General features: G+C 48.9%; 1 long non-coding RNA gene across 6 annotated transcripts in view; it reads right to left on the reverse strand.

Annotated features, from left to right (window-relative positions):
* Nucleotides 1-27,690, reverse strand: part of LOC143961671 (uncharacterized) — an 88,489-nt gene that overhangs the window by 35,646 nt on the left and 25,153 nt on the right. For 5 of the 6 annotated variants that reach the window (XR_013270524.1, XR_013270523.1, XR_013270525.1 and 2 more), the window contains one exon: nucleotides 279-482. This is a non-coding gene — a long non-coding RNA (uncharacterized LOC143961671). Of the gene's footprint in view, nucleotides 1-278; nucleotides 483-6,819; nucleotides 6,985-27,690 lie in introns of all 6 variants that reach the window. The other variant, XR_013270521.1, reaches the window with a different exon arrangement.

The following is a 27,690-nucleotide window of genomic DNA, read 5'->3' on the forward strand; positions in this document are numbered from 1 at the left end:
CTGCTCCCCCTGTTGCTGGGGGTGTACAAATGCTCTCCTTCGCCGCAGCGGCGGCAGGAATTATACCCCCTTGTCATGCTCTGTGGCCCAACTTGATTCATTTGAATAAACAATGCTGTGTTGCAACCGCCTCCCACACAACAACCATGCACAACATGCGTGGTTCCTCGGTATTGCTGTCTGAAGTGAAGTCCGAATGAGGAATGCATTTCAAACAGCAAAACGTCTGTGAACCAGGCCTAGCAGTTAGAGCACATGGAATAATATAGTGTACTAACCGTCTCTCTCGCTCTCTCTCCTACAAGGTGGTGCTGGCGACTCACATTGACAGCGGCATGTTGGTGGCCGTGAAGATCGTTCTGAAGATGGAGATAGCTTCATTCAGCCATGACTTCGCCCTGCGTGAACTTCATGCCCTGGAGAAGGTGGGGGGCTGCCATTACTGTACCCACGCCTATGCCACATTCCAGACGCAGGTAAGTCTATTTTTCGGAAGAGAGATAAGTATAGAATGAATGGCATGTATATAAAATAGTGCAAACATTGCTTCATGATATCTGGATGTCATCATCAGCCCAGTCTGGTGACATCATTGCTGGGTCAGTGACCTCAGCAATGTGATGTACATAGATGGATATAGTGTAGGTAGATAAAGATAGATGGATAGATGGATATAGTGTAGGTAGGTATAGATAGGTATAGTGTAGGAAGATGTAGATATGGATGGATATAGTGTAGGTAGGTATAGATATAGTGTAGGAAGATGTAGATATGGATGGATATAGTGTAGGTAGGTATAGATATAGTGTGGGAAGATGTAGATATGGATGGATATAGTGTAGGTAGGTATAGATATAGTGTAGGAAGATGTAGATATGGATGGATATAGTGTAGGAAGATGTAGATATGGATGGATATAGTGTAGGAAGCTGTAGATATGGATGGATATAGTGTAGGTAGACGTCCTGCAGTATATTTGGGTAGATATATACAACACGTCACTCTGATTTGGACCTTCTAAGTGAAATGCATTGATTGACCCGTCTGTTTTTCCCCCCCAGAACCAATTCTTCTATGTCATGGAATATCTGAGCGGAGGAGATCTGATGGGCAAGGCAGGTAGATGTGACATCACCACCCTCAGACTGACCGCAGCGGAGCTCGTGTGTGGGCTGCAGTTTATCCACTCCATGGGTATCATACACCAGTAAGTACAATTATTTGCGGTACAATCCACCCCCTCCCCCCCTCCCGCAGCCTGAACACCCAATGGTGACCTGTTCCTCCTCCTCCATCCAATGGATGCGCAAATAAGGAGGAGATGAGGACGGAGGAATGTAGACCGGATCATAGGAAACATTGGGCGGCGCTAGGAAAGGGAGCTTTGTGATTGTTCATCCCTCTGTAATTCCCGGGATCTATGGGAGGGATCATTGTCTGAACTACAGAACTGACACTTTTTTTTTTCTCCACAGAGACCTAAAGCTTGACAACGTCCTCATAGATAGCACCGGGCACATAAAAATTGCGGATTTTGGAGTTGTAACTTTCGACACGCCTGAATGCAAGGTAAGTCCAATGTGCCCATACACAGAGCAATTGTTAACCATGCTAGGCCTGGATTACCCAGAACTTGTATATATAGAGCAATTATCAGATTAGGATTGGATTAATGACCTTGGTCCAGTTACCCACCTGGTTCTGGATATCAAGTCCAGTCCTGGGGGCCTCATCCAGCCACTATCTGGTTCTGGGGGTCCCGTCCACCTAATACCTGCACCTGGGGGGCTCTTTCTAGCTACCATCTGGCCCTGAGGGTCCTGTTCAGTCCTGGGGATCCTGTCTAACCATCATCTGGGCGCTGGGGGTCCTGTCCACTCCTGGGGGCTACGACCAGCTACCACCCACCCCTGGGGATTAACATTTACACACTGAAACTGAATACATGTTGTAATGTTGATGCTGCTGTTCTCTAGTCTGACCTTTTATCCTTGTCTTTCTCCCTTTGATTTCCCCACAGATGTTGCATGACCCAACCATAGATTACTACATGTTGGGAGTGACTTTATGTGATCTGGCCTTCGGTACTTTTTCAAGCCATATTCCACATGACAGTGCCAGTAACCAAGAAGCCTACAACAACTTTAAGGACCTGCTGGAAAAGGTAAGTAGTGACACAGTCCCAGCGGGACAAGGAGTAGCCATATAGGCTCCGCCAAAAAGTCAGTGCACTTCATGAGCCATTGCTGTCATCTTATGTTTTTCTGTCTTCTTTTCTTCCTGTAGCTCCAGTCCCAAGACAGAGAGGCGCGCAAAGCGGCCTTCAGGAACATCAGAGACCACCCGTTTTTCGAAGGAATAAACTGGGAGGAGGTGGAGGCGAGAGAGACGCGACCCCCATTCTTTGTACGACGTAAGGTATGTATTTGATCAGTGTGTCAATAGGGGGCATTTTTGCATTGAAGTCAATAGGACGCGATTATGCATTGAAGTCAATGTGATGCGTTTCTTCATTGAAATCAATGGGACGCTTAATGCCAATATCGGCACTTTTTTTTTTCTTCTATTGGCAAAATGCAGATAACCTTATTCTTGGCCGAAAATGTTCCACAGCCGATATATCGGTGCATCCCTACATAGAGGGGGTTTCTTCTAATCATTCATGGATCTCATTGTTCTCTTTTTTCTATTGCAGGGCCTCAGACAAGTTACAAGGCAGAGGCTAATACTGGATAACCTCCTAAATCAGAACATTTCAACCGAGCAGCGGGTGTTATTGGATGGCTTTTCATTTGAGAGTGATCAATGGAGAGCCATACAGAAGCTAAACTGAAGCCAAAAGGGAGCGGTCTACGAGGGAGCCGGCACAGGGTCTACGAGGGAGCCGGCACAGGGTGTACGAGGGAGCCGGCACAGGGTCTACGAGGGAGCCGGAACAGGGTCTACGAGGGAACCGGCACAGGGTCTACGAGGGAGCCGGAACAGGGTCTACGAGGGAGCCGGAACAGGGTCTACGAGGGAGCCGGAACAGGGTCTACGAGGGAGCCGGCACAGGGTCTACGAGGGAGCCGGCACAGGGTCTACGAGGGAGCCGGAACAGGGTCTACGAGGGAGCCGGAACAGGGTCTACGAGGGAGCCGGAACAGGGTCTACGAGGGAGCCGGAACAGGGTCTACGAGGGAGCCGGAACAGGGTCTACGAGGGAGCCGGAACAGGGTCTACGAGGGAGCCGGCACAGGGTCTACGAGGGAGCCGGCACAGGGTCTACGAGGGAGCTGGAACAGGGTCTACGAGGGAGCCGGCACAGGGTCTACGAGGGAGCCGGCACAGGGTCTACGAGGGAGCCGGCACAGGGTCTACGAGGGAGCCGGAACAGGGACTACGAGGGAGCCGGCACAGGGTCTACGAGGGAGCCGGCACAGGGTCTACGAGGGAGCCGGCACAGGGTCTACGAGGGAGCCGGCACAGGGACTACGAGGGAGCGGTCTACGAGGGAGCCGGCACAGGGTCTACGAGGTAGCCGGCACAGGGTCTACGAGGGAGCCGGCACAGAAACTACAGTGGAGCCGGAACAAAGACTACAAGGGAAACAGACTATGATTGTGAAGTGAGGACTGAGCTTACAATGGAGCAGGGAGCAGAGAGGAGTCTGTTGGGGGACAGACACCTAAAGCTCTCCTGCAGTCAGGAGAGGGAGAACGGGGGAAATGCTAATGTAAACAAGCATCTCCCTGTTCTGCCTAGTGACAGTGTCACTGATCACAGCTCCCTGTGATTGGGAGCAGAGATCAGTGACGTGCCACACATGGGCGGCACAGTGGTGTAGTGGTTAGCACTCTCACCTAGCAGTAAAAAGGGTCGCTGGTTTGAATCCCAACCACGACGCTATCTGCCTGGAGTTTGCATGTTCTCCCTGTGTCTGCGTGGGTTTCCTCCGGGTACTCCGGTTTCTTCCCACATTCCAAAGACATGCAGGTAGGTTAATTAGCTTCTGTCCAAAATTGGTCCTAGTATATATGCAATGTACAGGGATAGGGACAATTGTAGACACTCACTCAGGTTGAACTGGATGGACTGGTGTCTTTTATTCAACCTTACTATGTATACACTGGATATTCCATACAGGCACTATATATACACTGCAGCATTGCATTTTGGCCAGAGAGGGATTCCTGACGATTCCCGATGAAAATTCCGAGGGGGGCATAAGAGTCAGAAACACAAAAAACAGTCCTTGTTGTGTAGGGGTGCTATTAAAAACGAATGACAGCGCCGCCTTGCGTGCTAAACAGCAGCGCGTTTCTATGAGTGTTGGGAAAGTCGGGTGCAATTTTTGCAAGCGTCCCGGACATGCGTTAATGTGAATGCAGGATTACTCTCTGGAGATGCAGTGGCTGTACAAACATGGCTGCAGGCTCTAATCTGACTCGTATGCAGGTGATCTGTGTTCGGGAACTTACAAATTTTGGGGGTGGGGGGGGGGGGCCCTCTCAAGTATGTTATACAGGGGCCCTGTGATTTCTAACAGCAACCCCGGCTGTTCTGCAGCTTCTCATTTCCCGACGACCAATGGTCACCAAGCAGATTTGTTCCAATAAATATTTAATTTTACTTCTACTCGTCTCTTTTTATTTTACAAACTGATTACAATCCCTCCGATCGTAATCAGCAACCTCCTGGTGTATGTGCAGCTTTCACCCCCTAATCCTAACTCTTACCCCTCCAACCCCAGCCCTAACCACTACCCTTTAATACTGACCCCCCCCCCCCCGTCCCCTAAACCCCAAACCTAACCCAATACCCAATCACAGTCATTTGTGGTCCATTAGAGGAGATTTACTACAAGTTGTTATTGGACAGGAACTTCCAATCGCGCTATTGTTACAAAATTGGCGACAGTTTCCGATAGCAACCAATCCTTCCTCAGGCCGAGCAAACTCTACAACCCGGTAATATATTTGATTGGTACAAATAGTACCAGAAATTACAGAAATATTGATAACAATTTTGGAAGAGATTTACTAAAACTGGATTGTGCAAAATCTGGTGCAACTGTGCATGACAGCCAATCAGCTTCTAGCTTCAGCTTCTTCAATTAAGCTTTGACAAAGAAACCTGGAAGCTGATTGGTTTCTCTGCAGAGCTGCACCGGTCTCTGGACTCTCCCCTATAACTCTCACGATTATTCAGATAAAATGTAAGTTGACCTTATAATGAGAAATGAAAAGGTGAACTTACTCCAAATATCCCGCCCAACCCCTCCGGAAAACATGCTGTATCCATCCTAATGCTCACAATGCCAAGTGGTGATTGGATGGCACAGCCATGTGACCCTGCTGACCAATGAGAAGTGACTCTTCAGGTAAGGAGTCCCAAAAGAAAGAAGAGCTTCAAATATCCCACCCTGGGCCGGACTGGGAATAAAAACCAGCCTTGGAAATAATTTCATACCAGCCCCATAGAATTATTATACCAGCCCAATAGCATAACGTCATTATTTCTTGTTCATAAAAAGGGAAAAAACATGCGTTTAACCACTTCAATACAGGGCACTTTCGCCCCCTTCCTTGCCAGCCCAATTTTCAGCTTTCATCGCTCTCGCACTTTCAGTGACAATTGCGCGGTCATGCTACACTGTACCCAAATTAAATTTTTATCATTTTGTTTGCACAAATAGAGTTTTAATTTTGGTGTTATTTATTCACGACTCCGTTTTTTATTTTTTGCGATATAAGCGCAAAAAAAGCGGAAATTTGGAAAAAAAAAAAACAATATTTTATTTTTTCTATTTTAAAAGAAATCCAATAAAATCAAATTTTGTCATAAATTTAAGCCAAAATGTATTCTGCTACATGTTTTTGGTGAAAAAAATTCTGGTAAGTGTATAATAATTGGTTTATGTGATCACGGACATATGTACGCAAATGATCATGTACATATGTGTGCAGGTGATCACGGACATGTGTGCAGATAATCATTGGGACATGTGATTTTAGTGTGACATATGTTTTTATTATTAGGGACATGTGTTTTTATTATTTGGGGACATGTGTGTTTTGGGGACATGTGTGGGGACTGTGTTTACACTGTGTTGTGTGTTTACACTAGATTGATAATCAGTGAGTAAAAAGCTGTAAAAAACAGCTCATACTCACTGATCATCAGCCGGCTGCAGCGATCTGCTCTCCTCTCCTCAGCGATGACTTCTGTGTGAGGAGAGGAGGAGCCGATTGCCTAGCTGTTTGTTTACATCACATGACGGCCGTGATTGGCCCTTCTGATCACATGACGGCCATGTCCAATCACAGAGCCCTCCTGCCCATCTGAGATGCGCCATGTCCGGGTGACAGGGGCGCATCGGGATCGCGCCGCTGCGCGGGCACGCGCACGCGTGATCCAACTCCTTCTGAAGGACGTTCCTGAACGTCCAGGCAGAAGGAGGCGGCTCCCACCCAGCCGTATATGTGCATTGGCCGGGTGGGAAGTGGTTAAAGCACGTTTGAAGAGCGTATTATATATAGATAAGATAGATATGAAAGCACATAGGGCTAGAGATATATAGATATACATAAAACAGCAAATTTCAGTTAAAAGTAGTAAAAGTGAAGAAATCAAGGGGGACACCAGGGACTCTTGGAATGTGAGGGGGGGGAGGGGGACCACCTTCCACAGAAAATACACTAAGGTAAGAAGGGGGGGGGGGGCTACTGATATAAGGGGGGAAACCTTTATATCAGTGTCTCTTTACATTACTGTATTCACTCCCCCCTTACATCAGTGACCCCCACCTCAGACTGGCCTAGTGGCGCTGTCACTGACCTCCTCTCAGGTGCAATGTGCAGGGCTCAGTCAGTCGGCTCCAACATGGTGGCTCTGGTTTTATCCTATAGACTCCTCTCCACAGTCCACACGTCTGACTTCTCCCATGTCCTCACATCCCGGCGGCGCTCCCACTCTTGACTCCTCTCCAGACTCCCTCAGAGACTGCAGACATGATATAAGACGAGAGGTGGTCAGAGGCTGCGGGCATATTACAGGAGATGGTCAGAGGCTGCGGGCATATTACAGGAGATGGCCAGAGATTGTGGACATGATACAAGAGATCAATGCAGCCTCACTAGTGCCCATCAAATTCAGCCTCTGTGCCAGTCCATGCAGCCTCACTGTGCCCCTCATTGCCGCCTTACCATGCCCTCATTGCCGCCTCACCGTGCCCTCATTGCCGCCTCACCGTGCCCTCATTGCCGCCTCACCGTGCCCTCATTGCAGCCTCACCGTGCCCATCATTGCAGCCTCACCGTGCCCTCATTGCAGCCTCACCGTGCCCTCATTGCAGCCTTAGTGCCTGGATTACACACAGTAGTCAGCAGGCATCTCCCGCTGTGTCATGTAGCTGTGAAATGTTTGGCGGCGCTATGACAAAAGTCCCGCCCTCCTCCTAGACCAGCTTGTGTAATAGACAGAACACTGCATCTATCACATGAGCTGGTCTAGAAGGAGGGCAGGACTTTTGTCACAGCGCCGTCGAACATTAAACACTGAGCTCCGTGACACATTTGTCTCCCGCGCGCTGTGTGTTACAAGTAGGAGGAAGAGGGAGGGGAGCGCTGCAGCCACAGCATAGATTGAAGCAGCCCCAGGGCAGGCAGCCTACCGGGAAATGTCCCGGTATCCCGGTCCGGCCCGATCCCACCCACCCCTCTTGACCCCGATGTACCCATCCTAATGCTTGTAATAGAAAGCCCTCATGACCACATGACCAGGCTAACCAATGAGATATTTCTATTTTGAACATTATGATGGATACTTACTATGATGTTGTGCATTGCGATAAACTGACCGGCACGCCGGCAGCACTGGGCAGCCGCTGTATGCAAGAGTCCTGTGGGGTGGTCAGGATATTAACCGCTTCCCCTCCGGAAGATATACCCCCCTTCATGACCAGGCCATAGTTTATTTGCGATACGGTGTCCTGTCAGAATACCGCTACGCATCAGAAAATGACGTTCTGAGCAAAAAATGCTTACTGCGCACGTGCCATGCATTCCAGCATGATCGCTATGCATTCCAATAGGTTTCTAATCTGACAGAACACAGACAGCAGCGGACATTTTCTTACATCCAGGTGAGCAGGCAAAAGGTGGTGGCGGCCATCTTGGTACACCCAGCAATGCTCAGTGGCGAATTAGTCTATAAGGTGAGTTAACTGCTAGAATAAGTGTGAAAATATAGACTTGCCTGGGTGTAAGAAGATGTCCGCTGTCACCTTCATGTTCTGTCACATCAGGAAACCTATTAAAATGCATAGCGGCCATGCTGGAACACAAAGGACGTGCACAATTTTGTTTACAACATTACTTCCGTTGCGTTTTCTGATGGGTAACGGTTTTGCCACAAATAGAGCTTTCTTTTAGGCTTGTGCAAAGGTCGGTCTTTATTTGCGATAACATGGTACATTACACATTATATACTTCAAATACCATAAGTGGGTACATACATAAATATGTAGCATTAGAGCATTCGGTTTACTGGAGCAGGTTAGGCATGCATAATGAGGATGGGAGGAAAGGAGGGTGGTGGGGGAGGGAACGGACAGCCACCACATTACCGGGCCCAGGTGCTGTCAGGAGACTGGCATCACGGACAATTTGGGGACCTCTGTGGGCATATTCTATGCAGTCTCTGAGGCGTGAAGTATATCCAGTGTAGGAACTTAGTTTGTATTAACCTATCCCTAGAGGAGATCACTAGCTTAGAGCTGTCCTCAAAACATTTCTCCCATGTTTCCCTATCCAGGTTCGGGATCTCCGCCCTCCAGTTATCCCACAGTGCATTCATTTTAGGTGAATCTTTCTGAATAAGGGTGAAATACAGTGCTGATAGGGGTTTGCTTAGTGATTCTTGTGCCAGTAGGTCCTCAACTACATCTGCTTTGAGGGCGGGTGGCGTTGGGAACTGTGCATGGAATGCATGGTTTAGCTGATGGTAGCGGAACAGCATCCATGAGGGGAGGCCATACCTGGCGGCAAGATCTCGGAAAGACAGGAGGGATCCAGCTGACATAATGTCCCTCAGCAGCTTGATGCCGTATCGGGCCCAGACTTGTGGGTCTGGGATTTTTCTGAATGTGTGGGAAGGCTGGATTCCCCCACAGTGGGCAAAAGGGGGACCACCTGTTTGGGGAGAAAAAACCCCTCCTGGCCAGACACCATACCTTCAGGGTAACCTTAGTGGGAGTTGGCAGGGTAGGATACGCCAAGGCCCCTCTATACACCAGGTTGCCCAGCTCTCTGAGAGAGCCCACTATTGCTGCCTCTAAACAGACTGCTGCGTTAGTTCTGGATTTTTCGAATCCCCACCTGACAGTGACCAACATGGCCACCCAGTAGTACACCAGCAGGTTAGGCAGAGCCAATCCACCACAATCAACAGGGAGCTGGAGAGTTGACCTGGCCATCCGTGGGGAGGAGCCCCGCCACACGAAGGAGCCTATGCAACTGTCCAGGTCCCTGAAAAAGAACTGGGGTATCCATACAGGGCAATTCCTGAAGATGTAGTTACATTTGGGAAGATAAATCTTCAATATATTAATTTGCCCTAGGAGGTTAAGAAGCAGATTAGTCCACGAGAGCAATAGTCCTTAAGGCGGGTAACTATGAGCTGAAGGTTAAGTCGTTGGAAGGCCCCTCTGATACCTAGGTACGTGAATTCTGTCACCCAACGCAGCACGGTCTGAGATGCAGAATTTCTTGCCTGTGTATCTAATGGGAATAAGACTGACTTAGTCCAACTGATACGAATTCCAGAGAATCGTCCGAATTTGTCAAACACCTCCAGAGCAGCCTGCCTACAGCAGGGTGTCATCCGGATACAGCGATATTTTCTCCTCAAGAGGGCCAACCCAAAGCCCCACTATACTGCTGGACTGCCACACCAGTCTTATATTAGGGGTCTTATATAATAAGCCTAGCCAGTGCAAGAACTTGGGTACCACCCCATATTTCCTCAACACCGCCCATAAGCATACCCATTCAATGGAGTCAAAAGCCTTCTCCGCGTCCAGAGAGGCTATGACTCTCGTTCCTTCATTGTCATGGGAGGTGGCCAGATTTAGGAACAGGTGGCGAATATTGATATCTGTGCCCTTGCCCGGCATGAACCCGGTCTGATCCACATGAATGAGGTCCGCTATTACCTTACCGAGCCTAATAGCCAGTATTTTCACTAGTAGCTTAGCATCTGCATTAATTAGGGATATAGGCCAGTAGGAGGCACACTCTTCAGGGTCCTTACCAGGTTTGGGCACTAACACCACGATCGCCTCAGACAACGAATCCGGCAGAGAGTCCAGGTTAGAGGACTGCTGCAGTAATGAAGTAAGTTTAGGGGCTAAAAAATTCCTGGTATACCGAATAGAATTCTATAGGAACTCCATTAGGGCCAGGGGCCTTCCCCGCCTGCATGGACCCCAGAGCCTCCTGCACTTCCTCAAGGGAGATGTCTTTATCCAGCTCCGCGCACTTCCCCGCCTCTGAGGAGGGGAGCGAGATTTGATCTAGGTAGTGGAGTAGTTCAGAGTCGTCAAAGTTTGCCCTAGAGGAGTACAGGGTCTGCTAGAGTTCCATAAATCTTGCACTGATGTCAACAGACGGCCATCCAGGTCCCTTAGCCTGCCAACGTGGGTTGCGTTGTGTTGGCCCCTGGCCAGCAAGGCCAGCAGCCTCCCGTTCTTGTCCCCAAATTCAAATACCCTCTGAGCGCTCTCAAGCATCAATTTCTTAGTAGGTTCCACTCTAAGTGAGGATAAATCCCTCAAGGTGTCCTGCCAGGGCACATAGCGCTCCCGCACAGGACATCGCACATATTCTGCCTATTCGTTTAGTTCCGAATTCGGTTTTTTTAACTAATTTCAACAAGTTCAGTAATTTGGAAATATCCCAATTAACGAATACCCGTTTAACAAATTTCTTAGAATATTCGGAAATCTGAAATAACTAATATTAGCTTAACTATTAGTAACTATTAAATTATAGGTATTGAAAATTCCTTTCAAATCCGGCTGTTAATGAACGTAATGAATATGAATTCATCCGAAGTTACCAATTATCCGAAATAACGAATGGCACGTAATAAATTAATAATAATAAAATAACAATAATAAAAAACGTTTTTATTATATTATTTATTTATTTTTTTTTAACAAAAATCGAGTTTATTGAGCATAGAAATAAGAATAACAGCACACATATGCATAAACCCTAGTGCAACAAGCACCAATATATACATACAATAATACAATAAACATCCTATGTCTGACATACAAAAGCGAAACATCCTGACTGCCGCACATGCGGTCAACCCATGCAGGTGTGTTCAGGGACAGATACCCCAAGAGGCCAGGGCATCAATAATGGCTGAGGGGGAGGTAGAACTCTGCTACTGTGTAGTAGTTGCATATCAGCTGGGGCAGCTATCTGTGCTCCCCATCCATCTATCCCATACTTTTCCAAATTTCTCTGGGCACCCTCGGTTGGCGTATATTACTTTTTTGAACGGTAAGACACTGTTCACAGCCCTCTTCCACTGCTGGATCGTAGGGGAAGCAGGCCTAAGCCACAAGGAGGCTATCTGCATCCGAGCAGTGAAGAGGACCTCATGTAAAAATGTCCTAAAGTATTTGTCCTCCTCAGGAAGAGGAAGGAGGCCAAGGATACACTGCCGAGGGCATAATGTGAGGGGGGAGCCCATATGATCATGCAGGAACTTGACTATTTGCCCCCAGAAGCCCTGGACAGACGGACAGGCCCAAATGAGGTGGTAGAAAGAGCTGTTGGCATAGCCACAACGGGGGCAAGTGGGATCAGAATCAGGCTTGAACCTAGACAGGCGGCCAGGGGTAATATATGCGCGATGGAGCATGTAGAGATGCGTGAGCCTATCAGATAGCTTAGGAGAGACCACTCTAGATACGTTCAGAATATCACTCCACTGGTCATCCTCCATACCCCCAACATCCTCCTCCCAACGTGCCTTCAGCCTGTAAGCTCTAGCCGTGGCCTGGGGGGTAATGAGAAGCTGATAAAAACAAGAGATCAATTTCCTCGGGTCGTCTCCAAACACCAGATCCGCCAAGGCTGTGGATTCCAGTGGTGGAGAGGAGGACCCGAATTGGGACTGAGCCGCGTGACGGACCTGCAAGTAGCGGAACAGCATATGGTTCGGAAGGTCGTACTCCTCCTTGAGCAGCTGAAAAGTTTTGATACCCCCAGCCCCGTACAGCTGGGACAAATATACTATTCCTCTACATATCCACAGCTTGTAGTCCGGCACCTTCAGCAGCTCGGGTAAAGAGGGGTTCTCCCAGAGAGGCGTGTGGGCATGCAGAATGGGAGCTGCTGTCAATTTCTGGGCCCCACTCCAAATTCTACTATGGTGCAGAAGCATGAGCTGCCCCGTATCCAATCGGGAAAGCCCACGATGACTACAAAATAGGACCTGAAAGGGGTGCGCAACCACATCCGTGGCTGCCGTACATACCAAAGTAGAGTATCGAAGCCTGTCAGAGGTATTAATATAGAAGAGGTGGGAGAGCTGGGAAGCCACATAATATGCTGCCAGGTCCGGTAGAGCCACCCCACCCAAGTGGACAGGACATTTGAGAGTCTGCCAAGCCAACTTATGCCTAGAAGACCCCCAAATAAAGGAGTTTAATATAGACTCCATGTCGCGAAAAATATGGGCTGGGATAGACACCGGAGAATGCCAGAAGATATAAAGCAACTTGGGAAGAAGAATCATCTTCACAAGTCCCAACCGTCCCATAACCCCAAGAGGCAATCTAGACCAAACCTGAGTCTTACATTTTAACATAGGGAAGAGTGGCTGTACATTCAAACGGATATAATCCGCAATGGAGCGGGAGCACTGTATTCCCAAGTATTTGATCCGGCTCGTCCGCATAAGGGGAAGCGCCGCTTGCGACGACGTGGGGGCAGTCACATCTATGGGAAGTATTTGGGATTTAGACCAATTAATTCGTAGGCCCGAGAAATTGCAGAATCTCTGGATCAACTCCAAAGCTGCTGTCAAAGATGGCCCGGCATCCTCCAGGTACAGCAGCATGTCATCAGCGTATAGGCTGAGAACCTCCGACACTCGCCCCCTGCAGAGGCCCCGAATGTCAGGGTGAGCTCTGATAGCGATAGCCAGAGGCTCCACAGCCAGCGCATACAACATAGGCGAGATAGGGCAACCCTGGCGCGTGCCGCGTGATAGTGGAAAGGCGTCGGATATCTGGCCATTTACCAAGATGCGAGCCGTGGGACCTTGATAAAGAAGCTGAATCCAGCGCACAAATTTAGGGCCAAATCCGAACCTACGGAGGCACTCCCACAGATACTCCCACTCTACTGAATCAAACGCCTTGGCGGCGTCTAGGCTAACCACCACCCTGGCACCAGAGTTGTCATGGGGAGCCTGTAAATTCATGAAGAGCCTCCGCAGGTTAAACGCTGTATTTTTCGTGGGCATAAAGCCAGTTTGGTCAGTGTGAACGAGGTGGAGAATTACTTTATTAAGTCTAAGAGCTAAAATTTTGGCTAATATTTTAACATCCAATTGCAATAGGGAGATCGGTCTGTACGATTCGGGGCAAAGGGGGTCCTTATCAGGTTTCGGGATGAGAATAATCAAGGCCTCACGCATGGTGCGGGGGAGGGAACCGGTTGCAAACACGTGGGAATAGAGCATCTGTAGCCTCGGGATCAACACCTCCTGGAACTGGGAGTAAAACTCCCGAGGGAGGCCATCGGAGCCCGGAGCCTTGGCCGGCGCCAAGCACGCCATGGCCTCCGCAATACATTCCTCGGTGATGGGGGCATCAAGGAGCTCAGCCTGAGAGTCAGTAAGAACAGGGAACTCTATCTCATCCAACAGGGCACCCAACTGCTCCTGGGAACCGCCAGCTCCCGAAGCATAGAGGGCCATGTAAAAGCGACGGAATTCACACGCCACCTCCACTGGATCAGACAATAGCTCCCCCGACGCTGAATTCAACTGAACGACCACGGGAGGGCTATGGTCCATACGGGCCAAATAGGCCAATAACTTCCCCGCCCTCTTCCCATATTCATAGTTTTTTTGTTTACCATAGAATATGGTCCTGTCAGATTTTTCATAGTGTAGGTGATCCGTGAGTCTAGAGTGCAGGCGCAGCCTGGCAGAGTTCGAGGGTGTGGGATCTGCCACAAACTCCCTTTCCAGCTCCGCCAGCGTCTCCTCAGCCTGCTTAATCACCAGACGCGAGGAGGCCCTGTGACGGGTAATACGCGTAGATAGAATCGTGCGGGCGTGCAATTTAAAGGCTTCCCAAACTGAGCCAAACGAGACCGAACCCACATTGGTTTGAAAAAAGTAAGCCCACTCCCGCTGGACCATATCCAGGTCCGGGAGGACCGTCAGCCAAAATGGGCTCAATCTCCACAGGCGAGCAGTGGGGACAGATGGGAGTCCAATACAGACCCAATAGGGCGAGTGGTCTGACAGGGACCTGATTCCAAAACCCACCTCCCGCAAATGCGGGAGCAGGGCTGGGGAAAGCAGGACCATATCTATACGGGACATGGCATTATGTGCCGGTGTAAAGCAGGAATATGCCTTTTTAGTAGGATGTTTATATCTCCAGGTGTCCGTCAGCGTGAGCTCAGAGAGGAACTTACCAAATCTAGTGAGTGAAGGGCGGGACGGACGACCAGCGGAGTGAGTAACCCTATCAAGGACGGGATCAATCACTGCGTTAAAATCGCCCACCCAGACAGCAGGTAGCACAGGGTGCTGCAGCATATACTGGACCCCCTCCCGGATTACCCCAAAGTGGAAAGGGGGGGGTATATAAAAAGCAAGCAGAAGGAACTCCAGCCCTCCCACCGTGACATGTAAAAAGAGGTACCTCCCTTGCCTATCCGTTTGCAGGCTATGTAGTTGAAACTGAGTACCCCTAGCCACTAGAACAGCCACCCCCCTAGAACTACTCGTGTAGGGAGCATGGTACATCCACCCCACCCACGGTCTTTTAAGGGATAATTATAGCTGGCCCGTCATGTGAGTTTCGAGCAAAACAACAATATCTGCACGCATCTGCTTAACACACGACAGGACAGCCACCCGCTTCTGCCTGGTCCCCAAACCCCTCACATTCCATGTAACCAATTTAAAGGTTCCCAGCGCCATCCAGATGCTTCACACAGAACCGGAACCTCAACCGTGAGTCACCCCACGCCGAGGCCCAGAAAAACACTTGAGCAAAGGGAGCCAGCCCCACCATCCCCCTCCCGAGGTCTCTCCCACACCAGATAAAACAATACAGTAGGCACATAACACTTGAGCAGCAGTCAGACATATTAATTTGGAAAAAGGCAGACTTATAAAAACTAAACAGTGCAAAAATAACGGCATCTACTCTGGACCGACAGAACAACTCGAGCTCCACGCCACCCTCCTTCTTCTCGTGGGCCGAGGCCGGCCAGGGAAACTCAGCTTGAAAAGTCAGTGGCGTCCGCACCCGGCCATTACAGCTTTCGTGGAAGGCACAGGATATCAAGTAGAAATGAAGGCCCGATGCGTCCGCCACCGGCAAAGGGGACGAACAAAAGTTACACAGCCAGGTGAAGGCGCACAGCATCCAACACCAACAAAGGATGGGGTGCGAGAATCCGGCTGCCAGAAACGTCAGTGGAAGAAAGAAGGGGGGACCGATCCGATATAAAAATGTAAAGAAAAAACACAAAACTGGGGGGGGGGGGGGATTAAGAAAAAGCCACAACCCAAGGGATAAGGTAAGTACCGTGGTGCACAGAACCGCAAATGGACAGTCAACACCAGGATCTAGTGCATCTACATAGAACTATCCCTGGGGGGGCAACAGTCACGGGTAACTCACATGGTAGGTAGTAGACATCCCCCTCAACATCCTAAGGGCAGAGGGCAGCATACAAGCAAGAACACCCCGGGGGCCACAGTTCACATCGGGACATCTGCAGGAGCCTGTTCCAGCCAAGAGAGCACCGCGGCAGGATCCTCAAAGAAGTGCGCATTTCCATCACGAATGATCCGTAGCTTAGCAGGGAACAGCATCGCATAGACCAAGTGTCGGGCGCGAAGCCGGCGCTTCGCCTCAGAGAACTGTGCCCTCCTCCGCTGAATCTCAGCAGAGAAATCCGGAAACACTGCAATGCGCTGGTTTTCAAAGGGGATATTACCCTTCTCCCGGGTGAGGCGCAGGACCGCATCCCGGTCACGATAGTTGAGCATCTTCGCAATGAAGGTACGGGGAGGGGCTCCAGCCGGCAGGGGTTTAGAGGCCAAGCGGTGTGCTCGCTCCACTGCAAATGTGGCGGAGAAGGCCTCCCTGCCGAACGTGGCCACGAGCAGGCGTTCCAGGAACACGGGGGGGTCCGAGCCTTCGGCCCTCTCCGGCAGTCCCACAAACCGGAGGTTACATCGGCGCAGCCTATTCTCGATGTCATCTTGTTTATGCAGTACGACCTGTAGCTGGTGCTGCAGCCTCTCGGTGGTGACTTGAAGGGGAGGGAGGTCATCCTCCACCTGACCGATCCTTCGCTCTGCCTCGCCGACTCGTTCCCGCAATTTATGTAGGTCCTGCCGGATAAGAGAAATGTCAACCTTAACCTCCTCTATTCTGGAGGTAAGAGTAGTGCGGCACAGGGTAACAGCCTCCAGGATACGTGCGGTGTCATCCAATGCCGGAGTATCTCCGCTGGGGCCCGATGCGGCGCCATCTTCCTCCACGAGGTCCGGGCCATCCACCCGGAATTTCCCGAGTTTCGCAATCGCACTCTGGGCCCTCTTGGTCGGCGACATGCCCCCGGAGTGCACGCTGTAGGTGGGCAGTAGAATTTGCCCTCAGGGGAGTCAAAATCAGTCCACAAGGATAAAATCAGGATAATAGGCAGCCGGAGCTCTCACTAGATGCGTCCTACGCCATGCAGCTTCAGGCCACGCCCCCCATTATATTATTATTTACTATAAATTCATTACATTTGTTTAGATGCGGCATTTGTTATTTCGGATAAATTTGTATTTGTTACATTCACTAACAGTCAAATTTGAAAGGAAATTCCAATATTATTAGTAAGTTATTTCTTATTTTCAAATTTCAGGAATTTACTAAATTTTCAAATTTACGAATTGCAATCCTAACGTATGAGCTAAAAAAAAAAAAAATAATAAAAAGACACGAATGAAACAAAAACCACCAAATTTTTCAGCAGTGCACATAAAGATGGCCAAGGCTATAAGAAGATTGGCAAGACCCTGAAACTGAGCTGCAGCACGGTGGCCAAGACCATACAGCGGTTTAACAGGACAGGTTCCACTCAGAACAGGCCTCGCCATGGTGGATCAAAGAAGTTGAGGTCATGTGCTCAGCGTCATATCCAGAGGTTGTCTTTGGGAAATAGACATATGAGTGCTGCCAGCATTGCTGCAGAGGTTGAAGGGGTGGGGAGTCAGCCTGTCAGTGCTCAGACCATAAGCCGCACACTGCATCAAATTGGTCTGCATGGCTGTCATCCCCGAAGGAAGCCTCTTCTAATGATTATGCACAAGAAAGCCTGCAGATTGCTGAAGAGAATCAGACTAAGCACATGGATTACTGGAACCATGCCCTGTGGTTTGATGAGACCAAGATAAACTTATTAGGTTCAGATGGTGTGAAGCCTGTGTGGGGGCAACCAGGTGAGGAGGACAAAGACAAGTGTGTCTTGCCTACAGTCAAGCATGGTGGTGGGAGTGTCATGGTCTGGGGCTGCATGAGTGCTGCCAGCACCGAGGAGCTACAGTTCATTGAGGGGACCGTGAATGCCAATATGTACTGTGGCTTACTGAAGCAGAGCATGATGCCCTCCCTCCGGAGACTGGGCCACAGGTGAGTATTCCAACATGATAACAACCCCAAACACTCCTTCAAGACGACCACTGCCTTGCTAAAGAAGCTGAGGGTAGAGGTGATGGACTGACCAAGCATGTCTCCAGACCTAAACCTTATTGAGCATCTGTGGGACATCCTCAAACGGAAGGTGGAGGAGTGCAAGGTCTCTAACATCCACCAGCTCTGTGATGTCATAATGGAGGAGTGGATGAGGACTCCAGTGGCAACCTGTGAAGCTCTGGTGAACTCCATGCCCAAGAGGGTTAAGACAGTGCTGGAAAATAATGGTGGCCACACAAAATATTGACACTTTGGGCCCAATTTGGACATTTTCACTTAGGGGTGTACTCACTTTTGATGCCAGCGGTTTAGACATTAATGGCTGTGTGTTGAGTTATTTTGAGGGGACAGAAAATTTACACTGTTATACAAGCTGTACACTCACTACTTTACATTGTAGACAAGTGTCATTTCTTCAGTGTTGTCACATGAAAAGAGAGAATAAAATATTTGCAAAAATGTGTGAAATACTTTATATAATATATGTGTATAAGCTAATGGCACTATATACACTGGATATTCCATAGAGGGCACTATATACACTGGATATACAGGTCCTAATCTGAGAGCCCCAAATACACATTGTCTGTGTTCGGGGGGCTGTACACATGAACCCACATGCCGGGGCGGGCCCCTGTCAGGTAGGTTGTACGGGGCCCGGTGATTTCTTACAACAGCCCCGGCTGTTCTGCAGCTTCTTGTTTAACGGCCAATGGAAGACAATGCATAAGCCAAGATGAGGCGGAAAGTTCCACCATGGCCAATCAGATCTGTTGCAATATATTTCATGTTACGTCTACTCGTCTCTTTATCTGTTTATTTTACAAACTGACTACATCAATAGTAAAAAGGTCAGGTCTGAGCATGTAGGCCCCTTACAAAATAATCTGTAGTGGGTGACTGGGGACAAAGAGAAAGCAAATGTATTAAATACTTTCTTCAGTTCTGTGTATACAAAGGAGCATATGGGGGAGCTCATGTCCATAATGGGGGTGGTAGTGACCCAAATGATCCCCAATGGCTCAAAAGTAATATGATCCAGTAATATTTAGACAGAATAAAGGTGGATAAAGCACCTGGACCAGATGGCATCCACCCACGGATCCTAAAAGAACTGAGCTCTGTAATTTAATGGCCATTGTTTCTAATATTTAGGGACTCATTAACATGGACAGAGGGGTGGCTGTGGACGTGGTATACTTGGACAGAGGGGTGGCTGTGGACGTGGTATACTTGGACAGAGGGGTGGCTGTGGACGTGGTATACTTGGACAGAGGGGTGGCTGTGGACGTGGCATACTTGGACAGAGGGGTGGCTGTGGACATGGTATACTTGGACAGAGGGGTGGCTGTGGACATGGTATACTTGGACAGAGGGGTGGCTGTGGACATGGTATACTTGGACAGAGGGGTGGCTGTGGACGTGGTATACTTGGACAGAGGGGTGGCTGTGGACGTGGTATACTTGGACAGAGGGGTGGCTGTGGACGTGGTATACTTGGACAGAGGGGTGGCTGTGGACATGGTATACTTGGACAGAGGGGTGGCTGTGGACATGGTATACTTGGACAGAGGGGTGGCTGTGGACGTGGTATACTTGGACAGAGGGGTGGCTGTGGACATGGTATACTTGGACAGAGGGGTGGCTGTGGACATGGTATACTTGGACAGAGGGGTGGCTGTGGACATGGTATACTTGGACAGAGGGGTGGCTGTGGACGTGGTATACTTGGACAGAGGGGTGGCTGTGGACATGGTATACTTGGACAGAGGGATGGCTGTGGACATGGTATACTTGGACAGAGGGGTGGCTGTGGACGTTGTATACTTGGACAGAGGGGTGGCTGTGGACATGATATACTTGGACAGAGGGGTGGCTGTGGACATGGTATACTTGGACAGAGGGGTGGCTGTGGACATGGTATACTTGGACAGAGGGGTGGCTGTGGACGTGGTATACTTGGACAGAGGGGTGGCTGTGGACATGGTATACTTGGACAGAGGGATGGCTGTGGACATGGTATACTTGGACAGAGGGGTGGCTGTGGACGTTGTATACTTGGACAGAGGGGTGGCTGTGGACATGGTATACCTGGATTTTGCAAAAGCGATTGACACAGTTCCCCAGACACGGCTCATGTGTAAGGTAAAGTCTACAGGCTTGGAAAGATCAATCTGTAAATGGATAGAAAACTGGATAAAAAAAAAAAAAAGACAGGATTCAGAGAGTAGTGGTTAATGATTCTTACTCTGAATGGTCTAAGGTTATCAGTGATGTACCCCAAGGTTCAGTGTTGGGACCCCCTTACTTTTTAATATGTTTATAAATGATATTGGGTCTGGGATCAAAAGTAACATTTCAATCTTTGCAGATGACACCAAACTATGCAGTGGAATAACGCCCTTACAGGATGTCTCCAATTTACAAGCCGACCTCAATGCTCCGTCTAATTGGGCGACTATGTGGCAGATGAGGTTTAATGTTGAGAAATGTAAAGTTCTGCACTTGGGGGCTAAGAATATTCATGCATCATACATACTAGGGGGAGTACAACTGGGGGAATCCATGGTGGAGAAGGATCTGGGGGTTTTGGTAGATCATAAGCTCAATAATAGCATGCAATGCCAAGCTGTGGTTTCCAAACTGAGCAAAGTCCTTTCATGTATAAGAGAGGTATGGACTCCAGAGAGAGAATTTATTTATTTTTTTAATTTTTATTTATTAACAGTTTTATCAACACATACAGTACAACACACATATACCAACCCCCTCCACCCCCCCCCCTTAATCCCCTGTGCAGCCTTCCGACCAATACTAAATCTCATTCCATATTTCCAACTATAACAAATATTACATGTCTAATACATCCATGACAGTACCGTCCAACCCGCATACAGAAAAATACCATACTCATATCACTCCCCCGCCCAGTATAGCAAGCCTGAAATCAAAAACCCAGCCCTAACACAATGGATTAATTCACAGTACCATTAGCATCTAGCCAACATTGCCACACTTTCTCAAATTTTTTGGGGCATCCCCTGCTCAAGTAAGTAGCTTTATACATTGGTAGTGATTTGTTAATTATACTTTTCCAGAATGACACCGTGGGTGGCTCTGGACTCTTCCAACACAACAGAATAGCCTTACGGGCATAGAACAAAGAAAGAGAAATCATAATTCTTTGTGCCCTTCTGGGCGCCAACTCCTCCACCAGCCTGAGTAAACATGTCGCTACCGTAACAGGAATCGGCACCGAAACCACCGTCTGTATAGTGTGTGTCACCCCCTTCCAGAATACCTGTATTTGCCGGCACTGCCAGAACACATGGTCGAAGTCAGCATGATTGTCCGGGCAGCGCCAGCACACTGCCGCATCTGTGCCATATATCCCAGCTATCCTTGCCGGGGTATAGTACACCCTGTGTAAAAGCTTAAATTGAATGAGCCTATCTCTGGCCGATACTAGCGTCTTAAATGGGTAATCCCACATATCATCCCAATCTTCCCCCCCGAAATCCGTTACCAATGCACTCCATGTGTCTCTACACTTTTTAAGCATTTTTGGCCTTTCCACAAATAATTCTTTATAAACTGCAGAGAGGGGTTTTATCAGGTCCTCTTTCCTCAACATGCTCTCCAGGGGAGACACACCCAGCTCCAAAGCATCAGAACCAAACTGAGTAAGGAAGGCGTGCCTCAACTGGAGGTAACGAAAGAAATACCAATTAGGGAGGGTATATTTTTCTCTCAGTTGATCAAACGTGTATAGCCTTGTCCCCCCCACTATATGCTTCAATTGTTTGATGCCGACTCTGGCCCAAATTACTGGATCCGGAATTGCACCAAAATGAGACAGTCTGGGATTAAAACCAGAGAGGGGTGTCCTGTGACCAGCTCCCTGCCTCTGTTTTCATCAAAGCCTGTGCCTTATCCCACGCGCGTACTGTCGTTTGCATTGAGGCGGTCAAGGGTGAGGCAGTCTGTGGGCCCCTATAGACTAGATAAGATAAACTCTCATAAGAACCTAGACGGGCTGCCTCCAATACCGTCGCTGAGTCCCCAGCGTCCTTCGCCAACCAGCGCCTAACAATCACCATCTGTCCCGCTATAAAATATTTGAAAAGATCAGGTAGCGCCAATCCGCCCTGACCCCAGGGTTCCTGTAAAGTACGCAAACTTATCCTGGGATGCCCAGCGGCCCATAAAAAGGAGTTAAAAAGACTATTAACCCGTCGAAAAAAAGAACAGGGAATCCAAATCGGAGTGTTCCGCAAAAGGTAGAGAAAAACCGGCAGGATTTTCATTTTAAGTAGGTTAACCCTACCAATCAGAGACAGCGGCAGATGTTTCCATGCCTCCAGTTGCACTTTGACCCTGGTCAATAATGGTAGAAGATTAAGAGACATAAAGTCCCCCACTCGGGGTGATATATGTATCCCCAAATACTTAAACTCCTCCACCCAAGCTATGGGGACCCTGCTGGATGCCAGAGCCCTGGCACCCGAGTCAATAGCCATCACCGTGGACTTCTCCCAGTTAACTCGGAGTCCGGAGAACGTGGCAAATTTGTCAAGCACCCCGAACACCGCCTCCAATGACGGCCCTGCATCACGTAAAAAAAGAAGAATGTCGTCCGCGTAAAGTGCAATGCATTCCCGGATGCCCCCTACCTCCAACGCCCCCACTTCGGATGACCTCCTCAATGCTATGGCCAAGGGCTCTATCGCGAGTGCAAATAAAAATGGGGACAGCGGGCACCCTTGGCGCGTGCCCCTACCCACAGGTAACTGAGAGGAAACTGAGGTGCCTACCTTTATGGCCGCTAGAGGTTTACTGTATAGTAAGGAGATCCAGGTCATGAAGACATCCCCAAAGCCCATGTGTCGTAGAACTGCCAACATATACTGCCAGTCCACAGAATCAAAGGCCTTGGCCATGTCCAGAGACACCACCACCCTAGTACCCATCCTATCGTGTTCCATCTGCAAATGAGCAAACAGTCTGCGAAGATTTGTGTCAGTAGATTTTTGCGGTATGAAACCCGTCTGATCTATGTCAACCAAGGTGGTAATGACCTGGGAGAGTCTGGTAGCCAGAACCTTTGTCAAGATTTTAAGGTCCTGGTTCAACAGCGCTATGGGTCTATAGGATGAACAGGACAAAACATCCTTGCCCGGCTTCGGAAGAAGAATAACCTGCGCTTCAGCTAAGGAGTCAGGGAGGCATCGGTGCTTGAGACAGTAAGAGAACAGGGTTTTAAGCCTAGGAACTAGGTCCTCCATATGCAGCCTATACCATTCAATACTGAAACCATCAGGCCCAGGAGATTTGTGAGGGGGGAAAGCCCTTATAGCTGCCTCAATTTCTTTTTCGTTTATGTCAGCCTCCAACGCCTCCCTATCCCCCGCAGACAGCACATAGATTTCAAGGGACGTCAACAGTGCATCCAATTCTTGGGAATCATAGACCGGAATAGGAGCATACAGTGTCTTGTAATATTCCACAAACGTGTCCATAATATCAGTAGGGTTAGTGAGTACATCCCCCCTAGCGTTCCCAATACAGGGTATATTGGTTTGTATTCTCTGTTCTGCCACCAACATTGGCAGTAGTTTACCATTTTTATCCCCTTGCTCAAAAAGGGATTCTGCAGATTTTGTTCTAGAGGTATGTGTCAAGTCAGCGAAATGAAGTGCAAGTGTGCGCCTGGCCTCCAACAAGGCCTCATACGTGACATCAGACTGGTCGTTGGCGTGAGCCCGTGCACAAACCCTTTCCCTATCCTGCAGCTCCTGCTCTTTCTGATTATGGGACCTCCGTGCCTGCTTAATGGCTGAAATATAAAGGCCTCGCATACATGCCTTAAATGCATCCCATACCACAGTGGGAGCAGCAGACCCTATATTATCATTCCAATAGTTATCATGTGGGGCCACCTGGGATGATACCTCCTCCACCTCCAACCAGCCCGGATTCAATCTCCATGCCCCTCCTCTAAAAACCGAAGGAGGAAGAATGTGTACTGAAAGTGGCGTGTGATCTGAGATGCCCCCTGCCAAATATTTGGCTCCACCCACCAACTGCAACATGGATGCATTAGCAAAAGCCAAATCGATTCTAGAGGAGGATCTATGCGTTTTGGACAAATGAGAATAGCATCTAGTGGAGGGGTTCTTCCACCGCCATAATTCTGTGAGGGAGGCCGTAGCCGCCCACGCAGAAAGGTCAACTGATGCCACCCTAGATGTATTAGAGGAATCCAACGTAGCAGAGAGTATGGCATTAAAATCCCCTGCTATAAGAAGTGGAAGATGTATGTATGGTGCCAATTTACCTAATAGATCATACAATATCTGTACTTGAAAAGGGGGAGGTATGTAAACGTTAACCAAAACCATCTTACAATTACTGAGATCAGCAACAACAATCAAGAACCTGCCTCCCGGGTCTGAGATGACATGATGAATGGTGCAGGGTACCGCTTTACTAATAAAAATCGACACACCCCTAGAATAAGTGGAGTATGTCGCATGTAGCGCCCTCTGTATCCAAGCTCTGCGTAAAGCCAGCACTCTGCTCCCATCCAGATGTGTCTCCTGCAGAAACACCACATGCGGAGTGATCGTTTTCAAATATTGGAACATTAAGGCTCTACGAAACTTGTCGTTCAGGCCTCGGATATTTCAAGATACCACATTAACCATGGACCCTGCCATTGTTACCTGTTAACTCAATAAACATTAAACGGTACCCCTGTAAGGATAGGATGAAATACAGTTGGTTATGATTTTCAGTCATATAACAGATCTGTGAAATAACAAAAAAATTGACATGGAAGGCTGCACATACTAAGTAACCTAACCCCTTACTCCAGTAAACTCCCTGCCGCTGTGTAGCAAACCAAAACAACAGGTACACGCAGCTTTTTCCCAAACCTTGTCCAAAAAAGTTCCTGAAGGGCATGACCATACTACAGGTCAGATGAACCAGCGTTCCCAAAAAGAGAAAAAACACAGAAACAAAAAGTGCAAAAAATCTAACTTGCATAAACACAGTGTCCGCGTTCATAGAGCTCCCCGATGCCTGTCGGCGACCCGTAACTCACCCAAATGGGCAGCACAAAGGTGCGTCCCTCCTCAGTCCTAGGCTTTGTAGGTGTCCCAGTGTGATGGAGAAGCATATGACACAACAGGAGTCCCCCTGAGGTGTGGACAGAAGGCACCCCGAAACCTGAGTATGAAGGAGAAGTATAACCATGTCCCACTTCTTCCCCACCCCGGACAGGATAAGCCAAAATATTCTCAACTTTAAATACCTAGGTGAGGTCTCGGGGGTACTCAAACTGGAACATGAGTAACAAACCTGATGAAGGGAAACCAGAAAAAAAACCTCAGCAGCCGCCGAGGCTACAACTGGACAGGTGGGCCCAAACAATTATCTCAGGGACAGCGACCAGGAATCTGCCTCCGCAGGAGAATCAAAAAACTTCACTGAGCCTTCATGCTGGACCCGTAGGCGACTAGGATAGAGCATGGAGTATTTCAGATCCCGTTCCCTCAGCCGTCTTCTGATATCTGTAAAGGTTTTGCGTCGTCTCTGGAGATCCGCCGAGAAGTCAGGATAAAGATGTACCACCGTATTCTCAAAGGGCAGAGTTGGATGCTTCTGAGCCTCCCGGAGGTCCCGGTCCCTGTAATTGAGGAATCGCACAAGGAAGGGCCTCGGTGGGGCCCCTGAGGTACCCCGACCCGTTGGTACCCTATGTGCCCTTTCCACCACGTATGTAGGAGGTACCTCAGTCAACTTGAGAAGAGTCTTAAAGAAGGCCTCTGCGAATTCGGCTGGGTGATCCCCTTCCGCCCCCTCCGGGAGACCCAGGACCCTGACATTATTCCTTCGCATGCGATTCTCTGCATCATCAGATTTGGTCACTAGCGTTTGCACAGTGCATTGCAGGGTATGAATGGCATCATCATGGCGGGCAGTAATGTCCTCCGTGACAGATATTCGCGACTCAGTTTCAGAGAGTCTACCCCTAAATTTGTCTAGGTCTGCTCTGATGAGATTGCATTCCTCCGCTAGATGATCAATGCGGACCAACAACGAGGTTCTGCTCTGTTCAACTGCCGCCAAAATAACAGTGGTATCATTCGCTGGTGGAGTCACCGGCACTGGAGGCTCAGCCGATGCCGGCGCCGCCTGCTCCATGTCCGCTAACAGTGCTTTAAATTGATTCAGAATGTCACTGGGGCAAGGCGCAGGCTGAGTTGAGGACTTCTTAGTTGCAGATTTACTTTTTGATGGCATGAGCAAGCAGACCAACAATGTGCAGGGTGAAATTTAAAACAACAGGGTGTTCCCCTTTAAGAGTTCACAGCAGAGAAGCACAGCTCATAAGGAGATAAACAGGGACTGTTTCACAGCAGGTCACCTTGTCCCCTATGCAAAGGCACTGCCCGGCAGAGCTGGATCCTGGCCCCAGAGTTAGCACTCACCTCCCCTCCTGGCAAGGTAGGATGGCTCCACAGGCCTCAATATGGCACCGATTTGTGGCGGTATGCTGCCGGCCGCGGACGGCGGCATCCAGCTAACCGTCCGTCCCTCCTCACAACCGCTCCCCCACAGAGGCTGCCTCGATCACGCCCGCACTCCGCGGCCCTCTGCGCCGCGATCGCCGCACTTTAGAGCGGTCTTCCGGAGGCTTCACAGGTCCGCACAGGCCTCAAGATGGCGGCCGGCCGCACCAGGCTGAGTAGGCCGCAACCGAAGGTTCCGCACGGAGGCGCTCAGCCCAGCAATAACCGGCTCCTCCGGGAACCACTGATGCCCTGAGAGAGGCAGGGGAACTCTCCAAGCTCCTCGGGTCGGGGAGGATGGCAGAGGATTCTGTATGAGGATGATCGGAGCTCTGCAGCGGCACGTCCTCCCTGTTTCACATCCGGACACGCCCCCCCCCCCTCCAGAGAGAGAATTAATCTGTACAAATCATTAGTAAGACCTCATCTGGAATATGCAGTTCAGTTTTGGGCTCCAGTTCTCAAAATGGATATCGGGGAACTGGAGAAAGTGCAGAGAAGGGCAACCAAACTGATAAGAGGCATGGAGGAATTCAGCTATGAGGAAAGATTAGAGGAACTGAATTTATTCACTCTTGAGAAGAGGAAATTAAGAGGGGATATGATCACCAATGATAAATATATAAGGGTATAAACACAGTACAATACACCCCTCAGTCACATTTATGTAAATATTTCATCTTTTCATGTGACAACACTGAAGAAATGAAACTTTGCTACAATGCCATGTATAATATAAGGGGGATATGATCTCCATGTATAAATACATAAGGGGAGGATATGATCTCCATGTATAAATACATAGGGGGGATATGATCTCCATGTATAAATACATAAGGGGGGATATGATCTCCATGTATAAATACATAGGGGGGATATGATCTCCATGTATAAATACATAAGGGGGGATATGATCTCCATGTATAAATACATAGGGGGGATATGATCTCCATGTATAAATACATACGGGGAGATATGATCTCCATGTATAAATACATATGGGGAGATTTGATCTCCATGTATAAATACATACGGGGGATATGATCTCCATGTATAAATACATACGGGGGATATGATCTCCATGTATAAATACATAAGGGGGGA

The sequence above is a fragment of the Lithobates pipiens genome, unplaced genomic scaffold (assembly GCF_037356315.1).
Source record: "Lithobates pipiens isolate NorthernLeopardFrog02 unplaced genomic scaffold, aLitPip1_a1.2 Scaffold_8, whole genome shotgun sequence".
NCBI classification, from domain to species: domain Eukaryota; kingdom Metazoa; phylum Chordata; class Amphibia; order Anura; family Ranidae; genus Lithobates; species Lithobates pipiens.